The 25,427-nt window shown below is 37.5% G+C and overlaps 1 pseudogene; it reads right to left on the reverse strand.

Annotated features, from left to right (window-relative positions):
* Positions 1 to 4,981: 4,981 nt before the first annotated feature.
* On the reverse strand, positions 4,982 to 5,926 carry LOC111159276 (annotated as a pseudogene).
* Between the last annotated feature and the right edge of the window lie 19,501 nt (positions 5,927 to 25,427).

The following is a 25,427-nucleotide window of genomic DNA, read 5'->3' on the forward strand; positions in this document are numbered from 1 at the left end:
GATGGCCCTTCTTTTCACTACATCTGTAGTGAAAAGAAGGGCCATCTCTACCCCAATGTTTATAGCAGCAATGGCCACAGTCGCCAAACTGTGGAAAGAACCAAGATGCCCTTCAACGGACGAATGGATAAGGAAGATGATGTCCATATACACTATGGAATATTATGCCTCCATCAGAAAAGATGAATACCCAACTTTTGTAGCAACATGGACGGGACTGGAAGAGATTATGCTGAGTGAAATAAGTCAAGCAAAGAGTCAATTATCATATGGTATCACTTATTTGTGGAGCATAAGAGATAACACGGAGGACATGGGGAGTTGGAGAGAAGGGAGTTGAGGGAAATTGGAGGAGGAGATGAACCATGAGAGACTATGGATTCTGAAAAACAGTCTGGGGGTTTTGAAGGGGCGGGGGGTGGGAGGTTGGGTAAGCCTGGTGGTGGGTATTAAGGAGGGCATGTATTGCATGGAGCACTGGGTGTAGTGCATAAACAATGAATTCTGTTACACTGAAAAGAAATTTTTAAAAAGTTCATTTAAAATGCAAAAAAAGAAAAAAAAGAAAAAAGAAAACTAGTCTGTTTTAAATAGTGATTGTATAAAATTGTGAAAATCCGTTCAAGGCAAGATTTAAGCTAGGATAAAAGAAGTATGATGTGGTTATTTCCTTTCTGATAAACTCTTAACATGAGCAACCATTGCGTGTTATAATCTCCACACTGTTCTCCAAAGTGGCTGCACCAACTTGCATTCCCACCAACAGTGTAAGAGGGTTCCCCTTTCTCCACATCCTCTCCAACATATGTTGTTTCCTGTTTTACTAATTTTGGCCATTCTAATTTGTGTAAGGTGGTATCTCAATGTGGTTTTGATTTGAATCTCCCTGATGGCTAGTGATGATGAACCCTTTTTCATGTGTCTGATTTTTTAAAGGTGTTTGGAGAAGACAATTAGAGATAGAAATTCCTTATTATGCACCAATAAAACTAGTTTGGAATAACATTTTCCTGGATTTGTTTATGGCTCATCTTCAGCTTTTATCCTCTCATTGCAGGATTCTGGGGCTGTTGGACATGCATAGAGCTAATAAAATAAGCCTCCCACCATTTAATCTTCTACCCTGCATTCTGATATTTGATATTCTCTCTCATTATTTTATCAGAACGAAGTCATCATTTACCCGAATTCCCTGGCCTCCCTTTCTCTTTGTGGTAAAGCATAAATGAATGGGAGACATTTTGTTTATTACTATGGCCATTTAAAAAAAATTAAAAAACATATAATGTATTATGAACCCCAGGGGTACAGGTCTGTGAATCACCAGGTTTACACACTTCACAGCACTAACCATAGCACATACCCTCCCCAATGTCCATAACCCCACCACCCTCTCCCGACCCCTCTCCCCCAGCCCCCCTCAGTTTGTTTTGTGACATTAAGATTTCTTATGGTTTGTCTCCCTCCCAAGCCCATCCTGTTTCATTTATTCTTTTCCTACCCCCCAAACACCCCACATTGCATCTCTACTTCCTCATATCAGGGAGATTATATGATAGTTGTCTTTCTCCATTTGACTTATTTTGCTAAGCATTAATACCCTCTAGTTCCATCAATGTCGTTGCAAATGGCAAGCTTTCATTTCTTTTGATGGCTGCATAGTATTCCACTGTATATATATACCACCTCTTCTTTATCCATTCACCTGTTGATGGACATCTAGGTTCTTTCCATAGTTTGGCTATTGTAGACATTGCTGCTATAAACATTCGGGTGCACGTGCCCCTTCAGATACGTTTGTATCTTTAGGGTAAATACCCAGTAGTGCAATTCCTGGGTCATAGGGTAGCTCTATTTTCAACATTTTGAGGAACCTCCATGCTGTTTTCCAGAGTGGTTGCACCAGCTTGCATTCCCGCCAAAAGTGTAGGAGGGTTCCCCTTTCTCTGCAACCTCGCCAGCATCTGTCATTTTACTATGGCCATTTTTAAGAGTATTTTTCTTTATCCAATTAAGGCATTTTCTTTCAATTTTCCTGAATTTTACATCAGTGACTAGAGAAAAACCCAATTCATGTCACATACCTTGAATAGAATACAGCCATGGTTGTTCTCTACATCTGTTTTTCACATACAACTTGGGTAAAATTTTTTTAAGAAAGTCAGAATTTCTCTTCCCAGATTTAGAAAATTATTAAGTAGACAAAAATAGAGTTTTGAATAATTAAAATAAATTCAGAGATCTGTTTCAAGTAGCAAACTCTTGTGATAAATTCCTCCGTTCTGGGGAACCACTTAATCCAAGTTTTATTCTGACATTGTATTGAAAAATCTGTGTTTCCGGGGGACCTGTGTGGCTCAGTCAGTTAAGTGTCTGCCTTCAGCTCAGGTCTTAATTCCAGGGTCCTGAGATTGAGCCCCATGTCAGGCTGCCTCCTCAGTGGGGAGTCTGCTTTTCCCTCTCTCTCTTCGCATCCCCCCAACTCATGCTCTCTCTCTCTCTCAAATAAATAAATAAAATCTTTTAAAAAAGAAAAATTTGTGTTTGCTTTGAAGTATGTTGTTGTGAGTCTCAATTAGAAATGAATTTCAGATGATTGATGGAAAGATGTTGGGAAATAGGTACAGGTTGTAAGAATTATCTATTTCATAAGAGTAGTTGATAAAATTTGCTTTAGAAGTAAATCCCACTTTTATTTTGAGAAGCCTCACTGGTATTTAGTTACAACTATGTTGAATTAAGTTCTTCCTCTGAAATAGCAATATTTCAACAGTGAAATTTTAGTTGGATACCTGGTCTATATAATAAAGGTGTATAATGTGAATAGAATTTAGACCTAATATTCCCTGCAATTATTGTTTATTACTAGGGTGATGTACATGTATTTTCATTTTAAAGCATATGCTATTAGGAGTCCAATAGTAGTGAAACAGAAGACCATTAGAAGAAAGACTTACATTACTGAATGGAGGATTAAAAAAACAGACAATGTGTGGCAGACCAAACCTGATGTAGGTCAGTGATTTGTCAAATAGTTTCTTTCAAGACAAATAGCCTAGATTTTGGGAACTGTACTGATAGTGGACTTTGAGGTACTTCCATCTTAGGGTTAGAAGGCAGGAACCCATAATTTTAGGTATAGTAGGACTTCCCATAATTGATATCTCCCCCATCAGTAATTCTGGGAACATGTGAATCCTAAAGACCAGATGAAGACACAGATAGTATGACAACTTTTTCATTATGCTTTGTCTGTAGGGGCCTCCCCGGGCTATTGGACCAAGAAGTCAACATACATGGAGCCCTGCCATTAGGAAGGACCATAGATTTCCTTTGGCCAGGTGAATGCAGGCTGGACCTGTAAATGATGTACATGTACAAATGATATTCCAGGAAGGCTTGAATTTTAACCTGTGAATGAAATCATGTATTGTGCTCTTTGGAAGTTATCCCCAATACAATGTTTATATTTCCCATTTAGTTTCAACTATCATGTGGGGGGGGGGATGTCAATGCGGGAGGTGTTCATGCCCATGCTTAAAAGCAAGAAGTATGGAAACAAGACTCAACAGCATGCTTGATACCTGTCTTAAGGCGGGTCATGGTTTTGTAGACTCTTAGAATGAGACTTATACTCTAAAATAACTTGTTCATTGTTTTCATGTAACAGAAGAAGATGCCAAACCTCAGTGAGGGTACTAGTTTGTTCCCAGTCACAAATCTTGTATGTGGCTGTGCAAGTACTCGAGTGTAGAATTTCTAACTTACCATCTCAGGATTTTTCTCTTTTTCAAGTTGCTTACTGTACTTATTTATACCTCATTTCTACTTCGTTCTATGAAAAGGAAAATATGCCTTCAATGTTAGGGGGTCCAGATTGCATTATATTCTGTCTAAACAGCATATGTGTTCCTCAATGACTGTACATTTGTTCTATGCATCTTTGTGCCCTCGAACTTTCAAAGTTGCTATACCAGAGCAGTTGCCTAGAAAATCTTGGTTCAATAAGTAGTGGTCTTAGTATATTAAAGTTTCATTACTGGAACATCTGATGCTGTGACATATTTGTACACCAAGCAGAACCCTATATACATATCACACGTTTGAATCCTGAAGATGAAGCTTCATGCACACAATGGTGTGAAGACAGTGAAGATGAGGCTTTGTGTGATAACTTCTCTGAAACCCAGGTAATCCCATTTCTCCACATGTGAGCAATTCTTGCAAGGGCTCTGCCCTTTTGAGGGTTGTACCAGCAGGACACAATCATTGCTTGAACAAGGATAGGAAGAAAAGAAAGTGATTGGCTTGTTTGGCAGTAACTGAAAGAGCTTTACATATGAACTCTAGCTATGTTTTTGTCTTTCAGAGCTGACATTTAAATATTGTGGTCTTATTCAACATTTAATATCCACAGTTATAAATATATGTATTTTAAGGATTTATTTTTTGGAAAGAGAAAGAGAGCACAAGTGTAGTGGAGAGGGACAGAGAAAAAGGGAGAGAGAGAATGAAGCAGACTCCCAGCTGAGCACAGAACCAAATGCAGGACTTGATCTCATGATCCTGAGATCATGACCTGAGCTAAAATTGAGCTGGATGCTTAACTGACTGAGCCACCAAACACCCCCACAGTTATATAATTTTTGAAAAATTACCTGTACAGAAAGAGTAAATACAGTATTAACTGGGATTGAGTTTTCAACTAGAATTCATTCTCCTGAGTTTTCATGTTTTAGACAAAATAGAACTATAAGGATTGGGGGAAAAATTTAAAAATTCACAGAAATGCTACATTTTTCTTGGGGAAGTATCAATACTTGAAGCATAGGAATAGAGTCAAGAAGTTGTTTCAGATTTAAACTTACTTCTTTCCTTGATCTTATATCTCAACTTATGTGAAGCTATGAGTTTCAACCTAATTTTCCATTAACTGATTTATAAGTCACCCTAATTTAGGAATGTAGAGATCCAATTATCCTTATTGCCACCCTTTGTTCAGTATTCTCTGGATTCCTTGCTTGATCTCCTGGGTTCTTACTCCATAAACAATGGGGTTGAGGGCTGCAGGGATGACATGGTGGAGGACATTGAGCAAGACTGGCACATCTGGGGAGACTTTCTTCTTCGCCACATGAGTGAGCACAAAGACCAGAAGGATGGTGCTGAAGAAGAGGATAAGAATGAAGTGGGAACCACATGTGCTCAGGGCCTTGGCCATGGCACCCTCTGTCTTGAGTCTCAGCACAGCTCAAAGGATGAGGCTGTAGGAGAGGAAGATGAGGATGAGGTCAGATTCTAGCAGGGTCCAGCCTCCCACAAATTGGAGGAGGCGATTGATGGTGACATCATCACAGGAGAGCCGGGAAACAGACATATTGGCACAGATGCAGTTCTCAATGACATTGCTCCTACAGTATTCGAGCCGGGCAGAGAGGATGGGAATTGACACAGAAAGAAGTGCATTCCTGGCCAAAATGAAAATGGCAGCCTTGACTACAAATTGGTCAGTGATGATGGATGGGTACCTCAGTGGGTGACAGATGGCCACATAGCGGTCATAGGCCATGACCATGAATGTGCGGGACTCCATGGCAAGGAAGCAATTCATGATGTACATCTGGAGGAAGCAGGCATAGAAGCTGATGGACCTGAGATCAAACCAAAAGATGTCCAGGACCTTGGGAATGACAGTGAGACAGAGCACCATGTCCAGTAGAGAGAGCAGGCTGAGTAGGTAGTACATAGGCTGGTGTAGAGAGACCTCCAGCCGTATGGTGATTAGGAGAATAGTATTAGCCCCCATGGCCAAGAGGAAGAGGAGGCTGAGGGGCAGGGATAGCCAGTGCTGCCAGCTGGGGGACCTGACAAAACAATTCAGGAGGAACTCTGAAACCCCATTGGAGCCATTTCTGTGAGGTGTCATCTTGTGGATTTTGCTTCTACAGATTCTCTTTGATGACCTAAAAAGATAGGATTAGAATTAGTTTCTGACTGTAGTTAACATGGAAGATAAATTCAGCTTCATTGTAATTACTTTAGTGCTCAAGCAGGTTATCTTGCTTTCACTGGAGATTTTGCATATTATATAGAGAAAGAAATTAATTTCAGTCTTTAGCAAATTTTATTTCTTCTCATTTCTTGAATATTTCTAATTCCTTAATGAAGCAATCTTATAAAATAGAATTAACAATTTCAGTTAGCTGTGAGTCAGCATCCTCACTTTTGGAAAAATAGGCCCTCTGTTTTCAGTAGTGTGAAGGTGGTGAGATTGGTCTTCAGTTAGTCCTCTCTGTATCCCTTTACCCAGTTGCCCAGCTAATGTTCCCAACTTCCACAGCAAGTACTGCAGAGTGTTGTCACTCCTTTCTTCCTATGTGCCTTTTTTACACCATTTATATACAGGAGACACAAAGATTAAGTATTATCCTTATTCTCAAGAAAGTGACAATCCATTGGGGATGAAAAAGATAGATAAGTATGAAGACAATGATAAGTATAATGACCGAGCAGTATGCAGAATATTTTGGGAGTGTAGGTGAAGATTAACTTCATTCACGTGGAAGTTAAATGTTACCAGGACTCCCCTCCTCCTGAATATTTTTTTTTAAAGATTTTATTTATTTGACAGAGAGACACAGTGAGAGAGGGAACACAAGCAGAGGGAGTGAGAGAGGGAGAAGCAGGCCTCACCCGGAGCAGGGAGCTAGATGCAGGCCTGATCCCAGGAGCCCAGGATCATGACCAGACGCAAGCTGACAGCTGACGCCCAATGACTGAGCCATCCAGGTGCCACTCCCCTCCTGGTGAATATTAAAGGGAAGCCCAAAGAAGGCTTTGAAAAAGAGTTACCTTTTGCAGGGATACAAGCCTGCAAAACGACATCAGCATTACTGGAGTCTTTCAAATCATGCTCTGTAGGGCCCCTAGATTTGTCCCTCTGGTACTGATGTTCTGCTCAGGTGTCATCCCGTGATTGGAAATTACTCTGCTTCATCAGTGTTTAAACCAGTGTTTTGCATTTGTTTAGCTATCAGGAAAATAAAAATGTCTGCAGTGTATTGAACGGATTTTCAGTACTTAACAGGCACTGTGTAAAAATATATTAGGAACAATATCTCACTTTACAATTAAAACAACTATGTGAACTCTGTCTTAATATGACTTTGTGAGTGAGGAAAATGAGGTGAAGAAAATTCCAAGATCACAGATAGTAAAACTTTTAATCTAGATGCAAAATTATATTTTATATTAAGCCCAGTTTTCAGTCACCTGTACTGTACTACATCTAATCAGCAATGGAACACAGAATTCCTCTGAGCCCTGGGACACCTGGGTGGCTCAGTTGGTTAGGCATCTTCCTTCTTGTGATGAGTACTGGGTGTGGTACACAACTAATGAATCACTGAACACTACATCAAAAACTAATGATGAACTATATGGTGGCTAACTGAAAAAAAAAAAAAAAGTAATAATAGCATCTGTCTTTGGCTCAGGTCATAATCCCACAGTCCTGGGACCGAATCCTGTACTGGGCTCCTTGCTTGGCAGAGAGCCTTCTCTCTCTACCTATTTCTTCCTTTGCTTCTGCTCTCACACACTCTCTCTCAAATAAATAAATAAATAAATAAACAAACTCTAAAATAATTCCTCTGAGCCCTGTAATGCCATGATATTGTTTGGTTCCTCAATCTCTGTAAAATAAGAAATCTATACCTCCAGGGTAGCCACAATTTTTGAAAATTGATTACAGTAGTAGAGAGGTAGTTTTGAAATGGGGGCTTAGGAGATATGAAAATATTTTTAACAGAAGTATGAACGGAGAACTGAAAATTGCTCTCAATCATCAGAATCTATTTGATGTAGCTGTTAAAATGGCACACTTGTTTCTGTGCATGTCCTTGCTCCTACACTTCCAGTACTGATCACTTTGTGGGTTTTTTTTTTGTTGTTGTTGTTGTTGTTGTTTGTTTGTTTGTTTTTAAGACCTGGACCTTCTTACCAATGGCCCTGGGAACTGCTGGGTCAGAGAAAGATGGTGAGAATTACCCCCCTCTTCCCCCCACTCTTCTCTTCATTCCTTTTGATATTCTGCTTTAAAGTCAAGCAAGTGCTGTCCTATTAGTGTATGGCAGGAACTGTGTGTCTCTCTCTGAAGGCAAAAGTAATTTCCAGACACTTGGAGAGTTTACCTTACCTCCCACTTCTTTCCCTGGTATTAAGCATAGCATATGTTAACAGTGCTTCCATAGATTTCAGAGTGGTTTCGTAGTTGTCTCGTTTGTGCCAGTGAGACACAGCACACAGGCAGATTTGCTAGTAGAGCAGCTAATTCCATCACAGCACATTCAAAAATTTCAATGTTACATTCTGACACAGTTTTCTCCTATCAGGACTTGTCTTTTGCCCTTAATTTTTTATTTCAGCTTCTCCTCTGCTCAAAACTTATACAGTAACATTATAGCACTTTCATTCTTAGCACAGCCTCAAATCTCACCTTAGTCAAGCTGGATGAAGGATCCCTGCCTGCTTTCTAGAGGATCCAGCCACATGGAAGCACCCCTGCTGCAGGAAGAGAGGATCCATAAGGAATCCTAGAGGAAGCAGATTTTTTTTTTTCAATTTTCTGAGTAATCTTGGAAAGATTTCAGTGCTAGGATAGAATTTCTGGAGAGCACAAAAGAGGTATTTCCCATCATATTTTTCTTTCTTTCTTTCCCTCTTTCTTTCTTTCTTTCTTTCTTTCTTTCTTTCTTTCTTTCTTTCTTTCTTTCTTTCTTTCTCTTTCTTCTTTTCCCTCCTGCCTCTTTTTCTTCAACCAATGATCTATTCAACTCAACTCTGGGCTAAAATACTTGGATATACATATATGTTTTTCATTTCCTTTTTCAGTCTTCCTCTGGAATCAGAAACCATCTACGGCAAGTAGGACTGAGACACCAAAGCTATGTCTTGGCCCCATAGGGACAGGGTGAGGAATCCTACTGAAGTTGGAGACCAAGGCAGAGAATTAACTTAAGCCCTTTCCCGAGGCTCTGCGAAGTTACGGTACCCTGGAAACACAGTGTTGGAAATTTGGAGGGGATGAAAAGATCTCCTGGGCTCAAGGTATTTGAAGAAACTTGTGAAATAGTCCCACCAGTCTAGCCTTCAAATTATGGACCGTATCTAGAGACAGAAATGAAATTACCTTTTTTTTTTTTCTTGCAGCTTTTTCTAGTATTGGGATTCCAGCTTTTAGAAATTCTTTATCTTGAGCTAATATAAATTATTCTCCCTCTCCTTGCTCTTATACACATCCTTATTTTCTGACCTTTGTCATGACATAGAGTGAGCTTATTTCTCCCTCTAAAGAATCTAGTACATACACACAGATTTCCTCTTGTATGGCTTCTAGATCTACCAACTTCACACTAAAAACATGAATTCATTTTACTGGGTCCTATGTTTCAGTTATCCCAAGACATTGGTTAATATTCCATGGACAAACTCCAGCTTAAGTATATTCGTGGTACATGAAGCCCCAGATTTGTTCAAGGCAGTTAAGAATGTCCTTTCATCACACAGGACACACTCTCTATTACCTCTGTTTAGACAACTCAAGCACCCTTGACTCAGGAAAGGACAGGAATACACATCTGGATTGAAGAGATGGGGCCCTGTCCTCTGGCAAATCTTGACATCTGTGCGGTGCAGGTGCCTCTCCAGGCTTTCCTTCACAGACTCACTTTCAGAGGATGTGATAGCATGGGTTCTGCCTCCATTGATGTTGGAGCTCAGACTCTAATAGCCTCAGTGGCCTTTGGGACCCTGCCCCAGGGGAACCTGTCCATTCTTATTCCCCTGAGAGGGAGATGGAAATCAAGAATAGCAATCTCATAAGGCCCTACTAGGATGGATAGGCATGTAGTTAAGGAAGAGAATGGTTTTCTCTGCTTGAGAAAAGAGTCTTGGGGAGCACATCCCTAGAGGCACTATGTTGTGTCTATGACCTGCATTGGATCATTTATCTGAATGTCAAAGATTTACCTTTACACCTGTGCATTCATTTGTGTACATGTATGGTATCATCTCCCTCCAAGGATGTGCTAAGTCATCTGCATGTTCTTATGGATTTCAGGCATGTGCTCAAGGAAGGACTGGTATTGTCTGTCCATGCTGTTGAATGAATAATCACTTATGGTGACTTTAACCATGACATTATAATGATAAAAGGGACGTGAAACAAAAATTTTACCAATTGAGAAATGAAATGCATTTTCCAGAGAGGATATCCACATAAAAGTATTTTTGTTACAATGAAAATGTAATTTGATTTTAATTTTTCACTCAAAAGTCTCTAAATAAAAACCGATCCAAGGTACAACATGCAAATATAGTTCATTTCTTTTAACTTTGAATGGTACTCTATTGTATGTATATAGATTTTTATTAATACAAGCAACATTTCATTTATTTACTTATATTTAAAAATTTTATTTTTTCTGTTTTTAATTTATTTTTATAGATTTTATTTATTTATTTGACAGAGAGAGAGATCACAAGTAGACTGAGCAGCAGGTGGAGAGAGACAGGGAAGCATGTTCCCCGCCGAGCAGAAAGCCTGATACGAGCCTGGATCCCAGGACCCTGAGATCATGGCCTGAGCTGAAGGCAGAGGTTCAATCCTCTGAGCCACCCAGGAGCCCCTTGGTCTCAATTCTTAATCTACATCTTTGATCCATCTGCATTTTATTTTTTTTAAACGATTTTACTTATTTATTTAGAGAGAGTTCACAAGTAGGCAGAGAGGCAGGCAGAGAGAGAGGGGGAAGCAGGTTCCCGACTGAGCAGGGAGCCCAATGCGGGGCTCAATTCCAGGACCCTGAGACCATGACCTGAGCCGAAGGCAGAGGCTTAACCCACTGAGCCACCCAGGTGCCCCATCCATCTGCATTTCAGTTTGCTTTGAGGTGCGCATTAGGGATCCAATTTTTTTCTCTCTCTCACATGTGGCTACCCAATTAGATAAGGCCATTAAATGTATAATCTATGCTTTACAGACGTGTCCATATTTAAACATGTCCTATAAATTGGCACATTCTCTAATACAACCACAATAAAGACACTTGGGAAATTCAGCAGTTGATCACACAATATTATATTCTAATATAGTACATATTCAAATTGCTCCCAATTGTCCCAATAATTCTTTTTAAACTTTTTTTTATTTTTATTTTTAAAATTTTATTTATTTCTTTTCAGTGTTCTAGAATTCATTGTTTATGCACCATACCCATTGCTCCATGCAATACGTGCCCTCATAATACCCACCACCAGGCTCACCCAACCTCCCACCCCTCTCCCCTCCAGAACCCTCAGTTTGTTTCTCAGAGTCCACAGTCTCCCATGGTTCATCTCCCCCTCCAATTTCCCCTGACTCATTTCTCCTCTCCATCTCCCCATCTCCTCCATGTTATTCTTTATGCTCCACAAATAAGTGAAACCATATGATAATTGACTCCCTCTGCTTGACTTATTTCACTCAGCAAAATCTCTTCTAGTCCTGTTCATGTTGATACAAAAGTTGGATATTCATCCTTTCTGATGGAGGCATAATACTCCATAGTATATATGGACCATATCTTCTTTATCCATTTGTCTATTGAAGGGCATCTTCGTTCTTTCCACAGTCTGATGACTGTGGCCATTACTGCAGTGAACATTGGTGTACAGACAGCCTTTATTTTCACTACATCTGTATAATTTTATATTTATTTATTTATTTGAGAGAGAGAGAAAGAGAGAGCACACTTAGAGAAAAAAGGAGAGGGAAAAGCAGGGAGTCCCCATGTGGGACTCGATTCCAGGACACCCTGGAATCATGACCTGAGCCAAAGGCAGATGCTTAACTGACTGAGCCACCTAAATGGCCTATTATAGGCAACATTTAGGTTGGGACCTTGGTGTTAATACATGAGGAAGAATATTGGCATTTAGCATTTTCTTAATGTACATGTGAAAGTTTCCCTATGGTGTATACCTAAGCATAGGATTACTGAATCAGAGGGTTCAAACATAATTCTCTCTTAACTATTCTGGATACTTATGCAATCCTACCAGAATTAGATTAAGTATCTTGATTTGTTATATCCATGACAGTATTAGATATTATCCAATTTCTTCTTTACAGATATGATGGTTGAAGGTAGTCCTCATTATTTTGTTTTAATTTTTGATTGCTTAGTGTTTATTTCTTATTATTTTTCTTAGTGTTTTTTAAATAAACTTTTAGTCATTCTGGCTTTCCTTTCTCTGAATTATCTGTTTATTCTTGTTCCTCTTCTTTCTTGATGACTTACAGAATTTTTTATTTAAATTTTAGAACATTTAATTCTAGTTTTAGATTTTGCTAATATTCTCTCCTTATCTCTCACAAATTTGTCTATTTTTGAACATGATGTCTTTTGTTAAGTAGGAGAGCAATCTGCTTTATTCAAATTCCACTGATTTAAATGTTAATCTCATTGAAAAACTCTCACAGAACCACCCGGAATATATTTGACCAAATATCCAGGCATTTCATGACACAGTCAAGTTGGCAAATAAAACTAACTATCACAATCTGTTTTGGTAATTTGTGTCAGTCAAGAATTTGTCCATTTTGTATAGTTGTCAAATAGTTGTGAAATTTATTGGTAGGAAGTTCATAATTTTCTTTTATTATCTTTTTACATTTCCTGTAATGATGTCCTTTTTTTTTTCATTCCAAATTTTGAAAATTTGCACTTTTTTCTATTTATCTTTTTTTTTAAGTGTACAAATCAATGTTTCTTTTAAAATTTTTATTTAAATTCACTTTAGTTAACATGTACTCTATTATTAGTTCCAAGGGTAGAATTTAATGATTCCTCAGTTACATGTAACACCCAGTGGTTATTACATCACATGCAGTCCTTAATGCTCATCACCCAGTTATCCCATCTCCCCTCACCTCCCCTACAGCAATGCTCAGTTTGTTTCCTGTAGTTAAGAGTCTCTTATGGTTTGCCTCCCTCTCTATTTTCATCTTATTTTATTTTTCCTTCCCTTCCCCTATGTTTGTTCATCTGTTTTGCTTCTTAAATTCCACATATGAGTGAAATCGTGTGGTATTTATCTTTCACTTACTGACTTACTTCACTTAGCCTAATACCCTTTAGTTCTATCCACATCATTGTAAATGACAATATTTCACGTTTTGATGACTGAGTTAATACCACATTTTGTGTGTGTGTGTGTGTGTGTGTGTGTGTGTATACGCACACATCTTCTTTATCCATTTGTCAGTCAGTGGACATCTGGGCTCTTTCCATAGTTTGGCTATTGTGGACATTCTTGCTATAAATATTGGGGTGCAGGTGCCCCTTCTGATCACTTTGTTTGTATCCTTTGGATAAATACTTGGTAGTGCAATTGCTTGGTCATAGGGTAGTTCTATTTTTAAATTTTTGAAGAACTTCCATACTGTTTTCCATAGTGGCTGTACCAGTTTGTATTCTCACCAGCAGTGTACGAGGGTTCTTCCTCTTTTTCCACATCCTTGCCAACATTTGTCATTTCCTAACTTGTTAGTTTTAGTCATTCTGACTGGTATGAGGTGATACCACATTGTGTTTTGATTTGTATTTCCCTGATGCCAAGGATATTAAGCATTTTTTTCATGTGTCTGTTGGCCATTTGCATGTCTTTTTTGGAGAGATGTCTGTTTATGTCTCCTGCCCATTTTTTGACTGGATTATTTTTTGGATGTTGATTTGATAAGTTCTTTATAGGTTTTGGATACTAGCTCTTTATCTGATATTTCATTTGTGAATATCCTCTATTCCATAGGTAGCCTTTTAGTTTTGTTGAGTGTTTCCTTTGTTGTACAAAAGCTTTTTATCCTAATGAAGTCCCAATAGTTCATTTTTTCCTTGCCTTTGGAGATGTGTCCTGTAAGTAGTTGCTATAACCAAGGCCAAAGAGGTTGCTGCCTGTGTTCTTCTCTAGGATTTTGATGGATTCCTGTCTCATATTTAAGTCTTTCATCCAATTTGAGTTTGCGTGTGTGTGTGTGTGTTTGTGTGTGTGTGTGTGTGTGTGTGTGTGTGTGTGTATAGTTTAAGAAAGTGATCCAGTTTCATTCTTCTGCATATGGCTGTCCAATTTTCCCAGCACCATTTATTGAAGAGACTATCTTTTTTCCACTGGATATTCTTTTCTGCTTGTCAAAGAATAGTTGACTGTAGAGTTGAGGGTCCATTTCTGGGTTCTCGATTCTGTTGCATGGTCTGTGTGTCTGTTTTTGTGCCAGTTCCATGCTGTCTTGATGATTATACTTTTATAAAACAGTGTCAAGTTCAGAATTGTGATGCCTCCAGCTGTAGTTTTCTTTCTCAACATTCCTCTGGCTCTTTAGAGTCTTTTCTGGTGTAATACAAATTTTAGGATTATTCCAGCTATGTGAAAAATGCTAGTGGTATTTTGATAGGGATTGTATTGATGTGAGGCTGCTTTGGGTAGCATAGATATTTTATGATTATATAAATACTGATTATTCCAATCCATGAACATGGAATGTTTTCTCATTTCTTTGTGTCTTCCTCAATTTCTTTCATAAGCATTCCATAGTTTCTAGAGTATAGATCTTTTACCTCTTTGGTTAGGTACATTCCTAGGTTTCTTATGGTTTTTGGTACAATTGTAAATGGAATTGATTCCTTAATATCTCTTTCTGCCTGCTTCTTTGTTAGTGCATAGAAATGTGACTGGTTTCTATGCATTGATTTTATATCCTGTAACTGTGCTGAATTCCTGTTTCATAGATTCTGGCAATTTTTTGATGGAGTCCTTAGGTTTTCTACATAGAGTATCATGTTGTTTGTGAAGAGTGAAAGTTTGATGACTTCTTTACAGATTTAGATGTATTTTATTTTATTATATTATTTAATTTAATTTAATTTAATTTTGTTTTCTGACTGTTGGGGCAAGGACTTCCAGTGTTATGTTGAACAACAGTGGTGAGAGTGGACATCCCTGTACTGTTCCTGACCTTAGAGGGAAAGCTCCGTTTTCCCCCAGTGAGGATAATATTTGCTATGGGTCTTCCTCTATCCCTACCTAGTGGAGGGTTTTTATTAAAAAAGAATGCTGTACTTTGTCAAATGCTTTTTATGCATCTGTTGAGCAGATTATATGGTTCTTGTTCTTTAAAAAAAAAAAAAAATTGATGTGAGGGCACCTGGGTGGCTCAGTGGGTTAAACCTCTGCCTTTGGCTCAGGTCATGATCTCAGGGTCCTGAGATCGAGTCCCTCATCGGGCTCTCTGCTTGGCAGGAGCCTGCTTCCTCCTCTCTCTCTCTCTGCCTGCCTCTCTGCCTACTTGTGATCTCTCTCTGTCAAATAAATAAAATAAAATACATCTTTAAAAAATTAATGTGACATATCACATTAATTGATTTGCAGATGTTGGACCATGCTGCAGCCCAGGAATATGTCCCTCTTGGTCATGGTGAATAATACTTTTAATGTACTGTTAGCAACATACTATTAGCTAGTTTCTTGGTGAGATCTTTTGTATCCATATTCATCAGTGATATTGGTCTATAATCCTCCTTTTTAGTAGTGTCTTTGGTCTTGCAATCGAGGTAATGTTGGCCTCATAGGATGAGTTTGGATGTTTTATTTCCATTTGTGTTTTTTGGAAGTTTCAGAAGAATAGGTAGTATATCTTCTTCAGGTGTTTCATAGAATTCCTCTGGGAAACCCTCTGGCCCTGGACTCTTGTTTGATGGGATATTTTTGATTACTGATTCAATTTCTTTGCTGGTTATGGGTTTGCTCAGGTTTTCTACCTCTTTCTGATTCAGTCTTGTTAATTTATAGGTTTCCAGGAATGCATCCATTTCTTTCAGATCGCCTCATTTGTTGGCATGTAGTTGCTCATAATATGTTATAACAATTGTCTGTATTTCCTTGGTATTGGTCATGATCTCTCCCTTTAGTTCATGATCGTATTAATTTGGGTCCTTTCTCTTTTCTTTTGGATAAGTCTGGCCAGAGGTTTATCGATCTTACTAATTCTTTCAGAGAATCAGCTTTTAGTTTTATTGATCTGTTCTACAATTTTTCTGGTTTCTATTTCATTGATTTCTGTTCTAATCTTTATTACTTCTCTTTTTCTGCTTGGTTTAGGTTTTATTTGTTATTCTTTCTCCAGCTCCTTTAGGTGGAAGATTAGCTTTTGTATTTGAGATTTTTCTACTTTTTTGAGAGAGGCTTGTATTGCAATGTACTTCCCTCTTAGGACCATCTTTGCTGTATCCCAAAACTTTGAACAGTTGTATTTTCATTTTCATTAGTTTCTATGAATTTTTAAAATTCCTTTTTAATTTCCTGGTTGACCCAGTTCATTTTTGAGTAGGATGATCTTTAACCTCTGTGTGTTTGAATGCCTTCCAAATTTCCTTTTGTGACTGAGTTCAAGTTTCAAAGCATTGTGGTCTGAAAATATGGGAAATAATATCAGTCTCTTGGTATTGACTGAGATCTGATTTGTGACCCATTGTGTGATCTATTCTGAAGAATGTTCCATGTGCACTTGAGAAGAATGTGTATTCTGTTGCTTTAGTGTGGAATGCTGTGTTTATATCTGTGAATTCCATCTGGCCTAGTCTGTCATTCAAAGCCCTTGTTTCCTTGTTGGTCTTTTGCTTAATTGATCTATATTGCTGTGAGTGGGGTGTTGAAGTCCCCTACTATTATTGTATTATTATCATTTATTTTTAACTTTGGTTATTAATTGTTTGCTATAACTGGCTGCTCCCAAGTTAGTTAGGAGCATAAATACTTATAATTGTTAGGTCTTCTTGTTGGGTAAACACTTTAAGTTTCTCAAAGTGTCACTCTTCATCTTTTACTACAGTCTTTGGTTTAAAATCTAATTTATCTGATATGAGGATTGGTGCCCCAACTTTCTTTTTAATGTTCATTAGCATGACAGATGGCTCTCCACCCTCTCACTCTAAATCTGGGGTGTATTTGGGTCTAAAATGAGTCACTTTTAAGCAGCATATTGATGGGTCTTGTTTTCTTAATCTATTCTGATACCCTATGTCTTTTGATTAAAGCATTTAGTCAGTTTTACATTCAGAGTAATTATTGAAAGATATGAATTTAGTGCCATTGTATTATCTGTAAAATTGTTATTCCTGAAGGTTGTCTCTGTTCCTTTCTAATCCTTGTTAATTTGGAGCTCTCTCTCCACTCAAAGGATCCCCTTTATTATATTTGCAGGGCTGGTTTAATGTTCACAAGTTCTTTCAGTTTTTGTTGGTCCTGGAAACTCTATCTCTCCTTCTATTCTGAATGGCAGCCTTGCTGGATAAAGTATTCTTGGCTGCATATTTTTCCTGTTTAGCATGTTGAATATATTATGCCTGTCCTTTCTGGTCTGCTAGGTCTCTGTGGACAGGTCTGCTGCCAGCCTTATATATCTACCCTTGTAGTTTAAGGACGTTTTGTCCTGAGCTTTTTTTTTCAGGCTTTTCTCTTTTTCTTTGTAATTTCCAAGTTTCACTATAATATGTTGGGTTGTTGAACATTTTTTTATTTTGAGGGGGTTTCTCTGTGCCTCCTAGACTTGAATGCCTGTTTACTTCCCCAGATTCAGGCAATTCTTAGCTACAATTTGTTAAAATAAACCTCCTATCCCTTTTTACCTCTCTTCATTTTCTGAGACTCCTATAATATGGGCATTATTTCACTTTGTGGAATTGCTGAGTTCCCTAAATTTGCCTGCGTCATTCACTCGTTTTCTTTCCCTTTTTTTTCTCAGCCTCATTATTCTCCATTATGCTTTTTTGAATCCTGGCTAGTATCTTTATAATCATTATTTTAAATTCTAGTTCACACATCTTACTTATATCCATATTGATTAAATCCATGACAGTGTGTACCACTTCCTGTTATTTATTTTGAGGTGAACTCTATTTTCTCATATTGTACAGAAAAGAAAGGAAGAAAGAAGAAGAGAGAAAGAGGCTTAGATCTGGAGGGTTTTTGTTTGTTTGTTTGTTTTTGTTTGTTTTTTGCAAAGGTTTTTAACTACTAATTTAATTCTTTAATAGATCTATTTAGGTGATCATTTTTTCTCAGGTGAGCTTTGGTAGTTTTTGTGTTTCGAAGAATGTCCTTACTTCATCTCAATTGAAGTGTTTATTGTCATAAAGGTGTTCATAATAATCCATTATTACTATCTTTTTAATATGTATAGGATCTCTAGTGATGTCACCTATCTCATTCCTAATACTGATAATTTGTATCTTCTCTCCCTCTCCCTCCTTTCTCCCTCTCTCCTCCTACTCCTTACCCTTCCTCCCTCCCTGTCTTTCCCTAATTTGTTTGGCTTATTCTTAGGATTTTGTAATTTTTTTTACTCTTCTGAAAGTAAAATATTTTGCTTTGAATGATTTTCTCTATTGTGTTTTGTTTTTAATTTCATTGATTTCTGTTCTGATAGTTATGCTTTTGGTTTAGTTTATTCCCGTGTTGTTGTTGTTGTTTTTAATTATAGAAGTTGATCATTGATTTCAGACATTGTTTCTTTCTTTCTCCTTTTTTCCTTTCTTTATTTGTTCTTTTATTTTTTCATTTTTTTGTTATTTTTTTAGGGAGAGAGAGGCAGGGAGAGGCAGAGGGAGAGGAAGAAAGGGAATCTTAAGCAGGCTACATGCCCAGTATGGGCTCAATCTCACAACTCTGAGATCATGACCTCAAACATGAGGTTGGATGCTCAAAATTATGAGTTGGACGCTTAATCAACTGAGCCACCAGATTCCTTGAGACCTTGTATTTCTAATAAAGACTTTAATAGTATATCTTTCTAAGTACAACACAGGTAATAACACAGGTTTGAACTCTGTGGGTTTGATTATACAATGACTGTTTTTTTAAATGTATTTATTTATTTACTTATATCTATCTATCTATCTGTTTATTTTAAATATTTTGTTTATTTATTTGAGAGAGAGAGAAAGAGAGAGCATGAATGGGGAAGGGGCAAAGGGAGAGGGACAAGTGGACTCCCCGCTAAGCAGTGAGCACAATGTGGGGCTCAATCCCAGGACTCTGGGATCATGACCTGAACTAAAGGCAACCATTTAACTAACTGAGTGAGCCAGCCACCTCTGGACTATTTTTTTTAAAGATTTCATTTATTTGACAGATAGAGATCACAAGAAGGCAGAGAGGCAAGCAGAGAAAGAGAGGGGGAAGCAGGCCCCCTGCCAAGCAGAGAGCCTGATGTGGGCTTGATCCTAGGACCCAGAGACCATGACCCAAGCCAAAGGCAGAGGTTCAACCCACTGAGCCACTCAGGCCCCCTATTTTTTTTTTTTTATCAATACAGTGCAGTATTGTAAATCTATTTTCCCTCTCATATAATTTTCTTAACATTTTCTTTTCTCAAGCTTATTTTGTTATAAGGACATGGTATATAGTACATATAAGATATAAAATATGACTTAATCTGTTATCTAAATTGCTGGTAAGGCTTTCAGAGAATAGTAGGCTATTAGTTAAGTTTTTAGAGCATCAAAAGTTATATGTGGAGTTTTGACTATGTAAGGGGTCAGTGCCTTTGATGCTTATGTTGTTCAAGTATCAACTGTATTGGTTTAGCAGCATTTCAAAAATTTTGATATCTTGTATTTTAATTTTTTCTCAGTGCAAAATACTTTCTACTTTTAATTGTGATTACTTCTTTATCTCATGGTTAATTTATACATTTGTTTTTTTGCATGTGAATACCTTTTTTTGAGTGTTTATTACATTTTTTTATTCTTTAGCACCAAAAATTAAACAAATAAAATTGAATTTTTTGATGTACTTTTAGGAGCATTAAGACTTATATAGATTCACAACCAGCGTTGTAATAAGGATGCAGAATAGTTCTGCCACTTTAGGAAAGTTTCCTTGTATCTACTCCCTTGTAGCATATTGTTTACCTTTTAATGTTTGGAATTTTTTTCAGAGATCATTCTATTATTGATATCTAATTTAATCCCACTGTGGTCAGAGAATATACTTTGCATGAATTCTTTTAGGTGCTTTGGGATTTATTTTATGACCCAGAATATGATTTTTTTTTAATAAAAGTTCAGCGTGCACTTGAGAGAATGTACATTCTTTGTAGAAACTCATCTTTTCTGGTTAATATAGCCATTCCCATTTTATTTTGATTAGTGTTGGTGTGGTATATATTTCTATCCCTTTATTATTTTTTTTATTTCTAACTTCTTTCTTTTTTTAAAAAAATTTTAAATTTATTTTCAGTGTAACAGTATTCATTGTTTTTGTACCACACCCAGTGCTCCATGCAATCCGTGCCCTCTCCAACACCCACCACCTGGTTCCCCCAACCTCCCACCCCCGCCCCTTCAAAACCCTCAGATTGTTTTTCAGAGTCTATAGTCTCTCATGGTTCACCTCCCCTTCCAATTTCCCTCAACTCCCTTCTCCTAACTCCCCTTGTCCTCCATGCTATTTGTTATGCTCCACAAATAAGTGAAACCATATGATAATTGACTCTCTCTGCTTGACTTATTTCACTCAGCATAATCTCTTCCAGTCCCATCCATGTTGCTACAAAAGTCGGGTATTCATCCTTTCTGATGGAGGCATAATACTCCATAGTGTATATGGACCACATCTTCCTTATCCATTCGTCCGTTGAAGGGCATCTTGGTTCTTTCCACAGTTTGGCGACCGTGGCCATTGCTGCTATAAACATTGGGGTACAGACGGCCCTTCTTTTCACTACATCTGTATCTTTGGGGCAAATACCCAGTAGTGCAATTGCAGGGTGATAAGGAAGCTCTCTTTTTAATTTCTTGAGGAATCTCCACAGTGTTCTCCAAAGTGGCTGCACCAACTTGCATTCCCACCAACAGTGTAAGAGGGTTCCCCTTTCTCCACATCCCCTCCAACACAGTATCCCTTTATTTTTAACCTAATTGTCTTTATATTTCCGGTGTGTTTTGTATGGTTGCATTTTTTGTGTGTGTGCTAAATTTAAATTTATTTATTTATTTTTAAAATTAATTAATTTTTAAAAAAACTTTTAAATCATTTTTTTAATTTATTTTCAGCATAACAGTATTCATTGTTTTTTGTACCACACCCAGTGCTCCATGCAATCCGTGCCCTCTCTAATACCCACCACCTGGTCCCCCCAACCTCGCACCCCCCAACCTCTTCAAACCCTTCAGATTGTTTTCAGAGTCCATAGTCTCTCATTGTTCACTTCCCCTTCCTATTTCCTCCAAATGCCTTCTCCTAACTCCCCCTGTCCTCCATGCTATTTGTTATGCTCCACAAATAAGTGAAACCATATGATAATTGACTCTCTCTGCTTGACTTATTTTTAAAAATTTTAAAATTTATTTTCAGTGTAACAGTATTCATTGTTTTTGCACCACACCCAGTGCTCCATGCAATCCATGCCCTCTCCAATACCCACCACCTGGTTCCCCCAACTTCCCACCCCCACCCCTTCAAAACCCTCATTTAATTGAATCTTTTTCCCCCCAATCTGTCAAGCTCTGCTTTATAGTTAATGTGATTTATGGATATAGTTCACTGTATGTATGTATGTGTGTATATATTTATTATGTTCAGTTAGCCACTGTATAGTACATTAGTTTTTACTTATTTTATTTTTTATTTCTATTCAGTGTTCCAGCATTCATTGTTTATGCACCCACCCAGTGCTCCATGCAATACAAGCCCTCCATAATACCTATCACCAGGCTCACCCAAATCCCCACTCCTTTCTCCTCTTAGTTTTTGATGTAGTGTTCAATGATTCATTAGTTGCATATAACACCCAGTGCTCATCCCAACATGTGCCCTCCTTAATACCCATCACCCAGTTACCTGCTTCCCCTCTGAAACCCTCAGATTGTTTCCCAGAGTCCATAGTCTTTCATGGTTTGACTCCCTCTCTGATCCCCCCCACAACCTTTAGTTTTCCCTCCTGTCTCCTATGGTCCTCCATGCTATTCCTTATGTTCCACATATGAATGAAACCATATGATAATTGTCTTTCTCTGGTTGACTTATTTCACTTAGCATAATCCCTTCCAGTTCCATCCATGTTGTTGCAAATGGTGGATATTCATCCTTTCTGATGGCTGAGTAATATTCCATTGTATATATGTACCACATCCTCTTTGTCCATTCATCTGTTGAAGGGCATCTTAGCTCCTTCCACAGTTTGGCTCTTGTGGACATTGATGCTATGAACATTGGGGTGTATGTACCCATTCTTTTCACTACATCTGTATCTTTGGGATAAATACTTAGTAGTGCAGTTCCTGGGTTGTAGGGTAGCTCTTTTTTTAATGTCTTGAGGAACCTCCATACTGTTTTCCAGAGTGGCTGTATGGGCTTGCATTTCCACCAAGAGTGTAAGCATGTTCCCCTTTCTCCACGTCCTCTATAATTTGCTTTAAATAAATCGCTTGGGCATTTGTTCTCTCTTTCTTTTCCCTTCCTTTTCTTTTACCTTTTAGATTACCTGAGTATATTTTTAAAATTTATTTATTTTTAAATTTAATTTTATTTTTTCAGTGTTCCAAGATTCATTGTTTGTGCACCACAACCATTACCTGAGTATATTTTTAAAACTGCATTTTAATTTATCTTTTCTCTTAGGAGTTTTAACTATTGTATTTTGGGGGCTTGCTTTAGAGATTATAGTATGATCTCTAAATAATCCCAGTCTACCTTCGAGTGATAACACATCATTTCACATATAATGTAATGATTTGCCATGATGCAGTTTCATTGCTTCCTTCCTGTTTTGTGCTTTTATTTTCATACATTTTATAAACCGCATGCTGCATTGTTATTACTTTTGTTATAGACAATAATTTTTAAATAACTATAAATATTTTTCAAATCTTATGATTTACCCATGTAACAACAACTTTTGATGGTCTTTAAACCATTCTGTACAACTGCATTTATATCAGATAATATTTTCTTTCTTTCTCTTGAAACTTTTCGAACATTGTTTGCAATATGAGTATGATGGTGAAAACTATTTCAGTTTTTGTATATTAAAAAACACATATCTGGTTTTGAAAAGTATTTGTGGGGGATAGAATTGTACTTGAAAATTTTTTCTCTTTCAGTCCTTTAAAGATAATGCTCTGTTTTCTCACTTGCATTGTTTTTGATAAATCTGCTCTAATGTTTAATATAGTCCGTTGGTTTTTAAAAAGATTTTATTTATTTGAGAGAGAGAGAAAATTTATTTGAGAGAGAGAGAGAGAGAAAAAAATTGACTGAGCCACCCAGGCACCCCTTAATTTAGTCCTATGGTTTGAAATGTGTCATTTTTTCCCCTGGCTTTTACAATTTTTTTCTCTATCATTACTTCTGAACAATTGGGTTATGATGTACCTAGTATAGTTTTCTTCATGTTTCTTATTCTTGGGTTTCATTGAGCTTCTTGGAACTCTGGATTTATGAATTTTATCAGATTGGAAACTTTCAGCCATTATTTTTTCAAATATATTTTATGTCCCTTCTTTTGTCAAAAAATGGTGTTTTGATACCCCAAAGAATCTTTATGTGCACTGAGAGGATAATACTCACATATGTAAGAATTTCTTCTGTATCTATTTATAACGTTGATTAATAAACCCATGTGTTTTATAATGGGCATGCATGAGCCCATCCATTTTGCAATGCATCTTGCATATTAAGTTGATTATACAGATAGGGCCACCACACGCTCTACAGGGGGCCTTAAATAAGGTTACCATGGCCTCTTGAGTGAATACAGTCCATTTTGAAGTGCTTTATTCTGTGACTCTTTCATTTTTCCTTCCTTTTCCTGACTACTACTACTTTGAGTTCTCTCCAAGCTACACTCTACAAACCAGAAGGTAAGGATGATATGGGGGCTTTTAAGGACTTTTTTTTGGATTTTATTCTATTCTATTTCATATTCTTTCTCTAGGTCTTTCCACCTGTTTTCTCATTGTTTCAATAATGATATGTAGTCAGTTCCCAAGTATACATTTTATTTGAGGGCAGAACTTGTCAGTGCAACTGTTTAATATACACTATCACTTGGATGTTTCAGATGTGTTCAAACAAAGTCACTAAAAATTTACTTCTGGTCTTACCTCTAAGCTCTCCTATGTCCCCTGGTTGTGTCTATACAACCCATAAGACCATGGAATATTGCATGAAATATGGTCTCTCTCACTCTTGATGTCTAATGTAAAAATTTGGAGGACAAGGACCATGTCTGAATTATATTCCTACTAACTAGCATGCATTCAATCATTTATTCAATGTATATTCAGTCATTAATTTCACAAACATTTATGGTTTCTACTATATACCCAGACCTGTCTGGGCACTGAAAATACAACAGTGAACACATCAGGTAAAAGTTCTTGCCCTTCTACTGCTTAAATTTTAGTAAATTAGGGCTGACTAAACAAATAAATGAGCAAAACGTACCATCAGTAGATAGTGATTAATGCTATGCAAAACAGGGGAGCAGAGGTGTTAGGACATCATCTGTGCTTTGGGGGAATATTGTTGGATACTATTTTAAATTAATTTCTTTCTTTCTTTCTTTCTTTCTTTCTTTCTTTCTTTCTTCCTTCCTTCCTTCCTTCCTTCCTTCCTTCCTTCCTTCCTTCCTTTCTTTCTTTCTTTCTTTCTTTCTTTCTTTCTTTCTTTCTTTCTTTGTCTCTTCTTTCCCTGTGGTCAGGGAGACCCAATGGACCTGAGGAAAGGAGTTATGTGTCCAGAGGAACAACAAGCAAAAAAAGTCCCAGAGACAAGAATGTGGTTCATGTTTTTGAGAAGCTTTAGGGAGGCAGTTCTGACTCAGGGACTGGAGGAGATCAGATATATAAAGGAGTCCCCGCCTACAGAAATGAATTCCTCTCTCCTCTGGGCTTATTTATGTGTTTTAATCTAATTCTTATTACAGTAATTTTTACATGTTTTTGGCTTTTCCCCTAGGCCTTTAGGGTAGGTCTTTAGATCAAGATTTATGTATGTTTGAGTTCCATTTTCCAGTTCTGTGCTGGATGTAAGATAACTTTCATTAAATATGTTTGAGGGCCTGAGGGAAAGGTTAAAGCATAATGTTTATTCTTACCACTTTTTAACAGTTGCTTTTCAATCTCATTTTACTTTTCCGAAGTCAATTCACTGCCTTTAAGTTCTGGTACTTCCCATCAGCCACACATCTTTAAGTGAGTATGGATTTTCCATCACACTGGCTCTAAAAGGAATTTAATTAGGAAAAGACAGTGAAGTATGATGCTTGGCTCATGAAAAGTCATAGCCCCTGGTCTGGGTACCATGATGAGACTTTTACATTTATATCC

This window comes from Enhydra lutris, unplaced genomic scaffold, assembly GCF_002288905.1.
Source record: "Enhydra lutris kenyoni isolate GAN:26980312 unplaced genomic scaffold, ASM228890v2 scaffoldscaffold68, whole genome shotgun sequence".
Classification (NCBI taxonomy): Eukaryota; Metazoa; Chordata; class Mammalia; order Carnivora; family Mustelidae; genus Enhydra; species Enhydra lutris.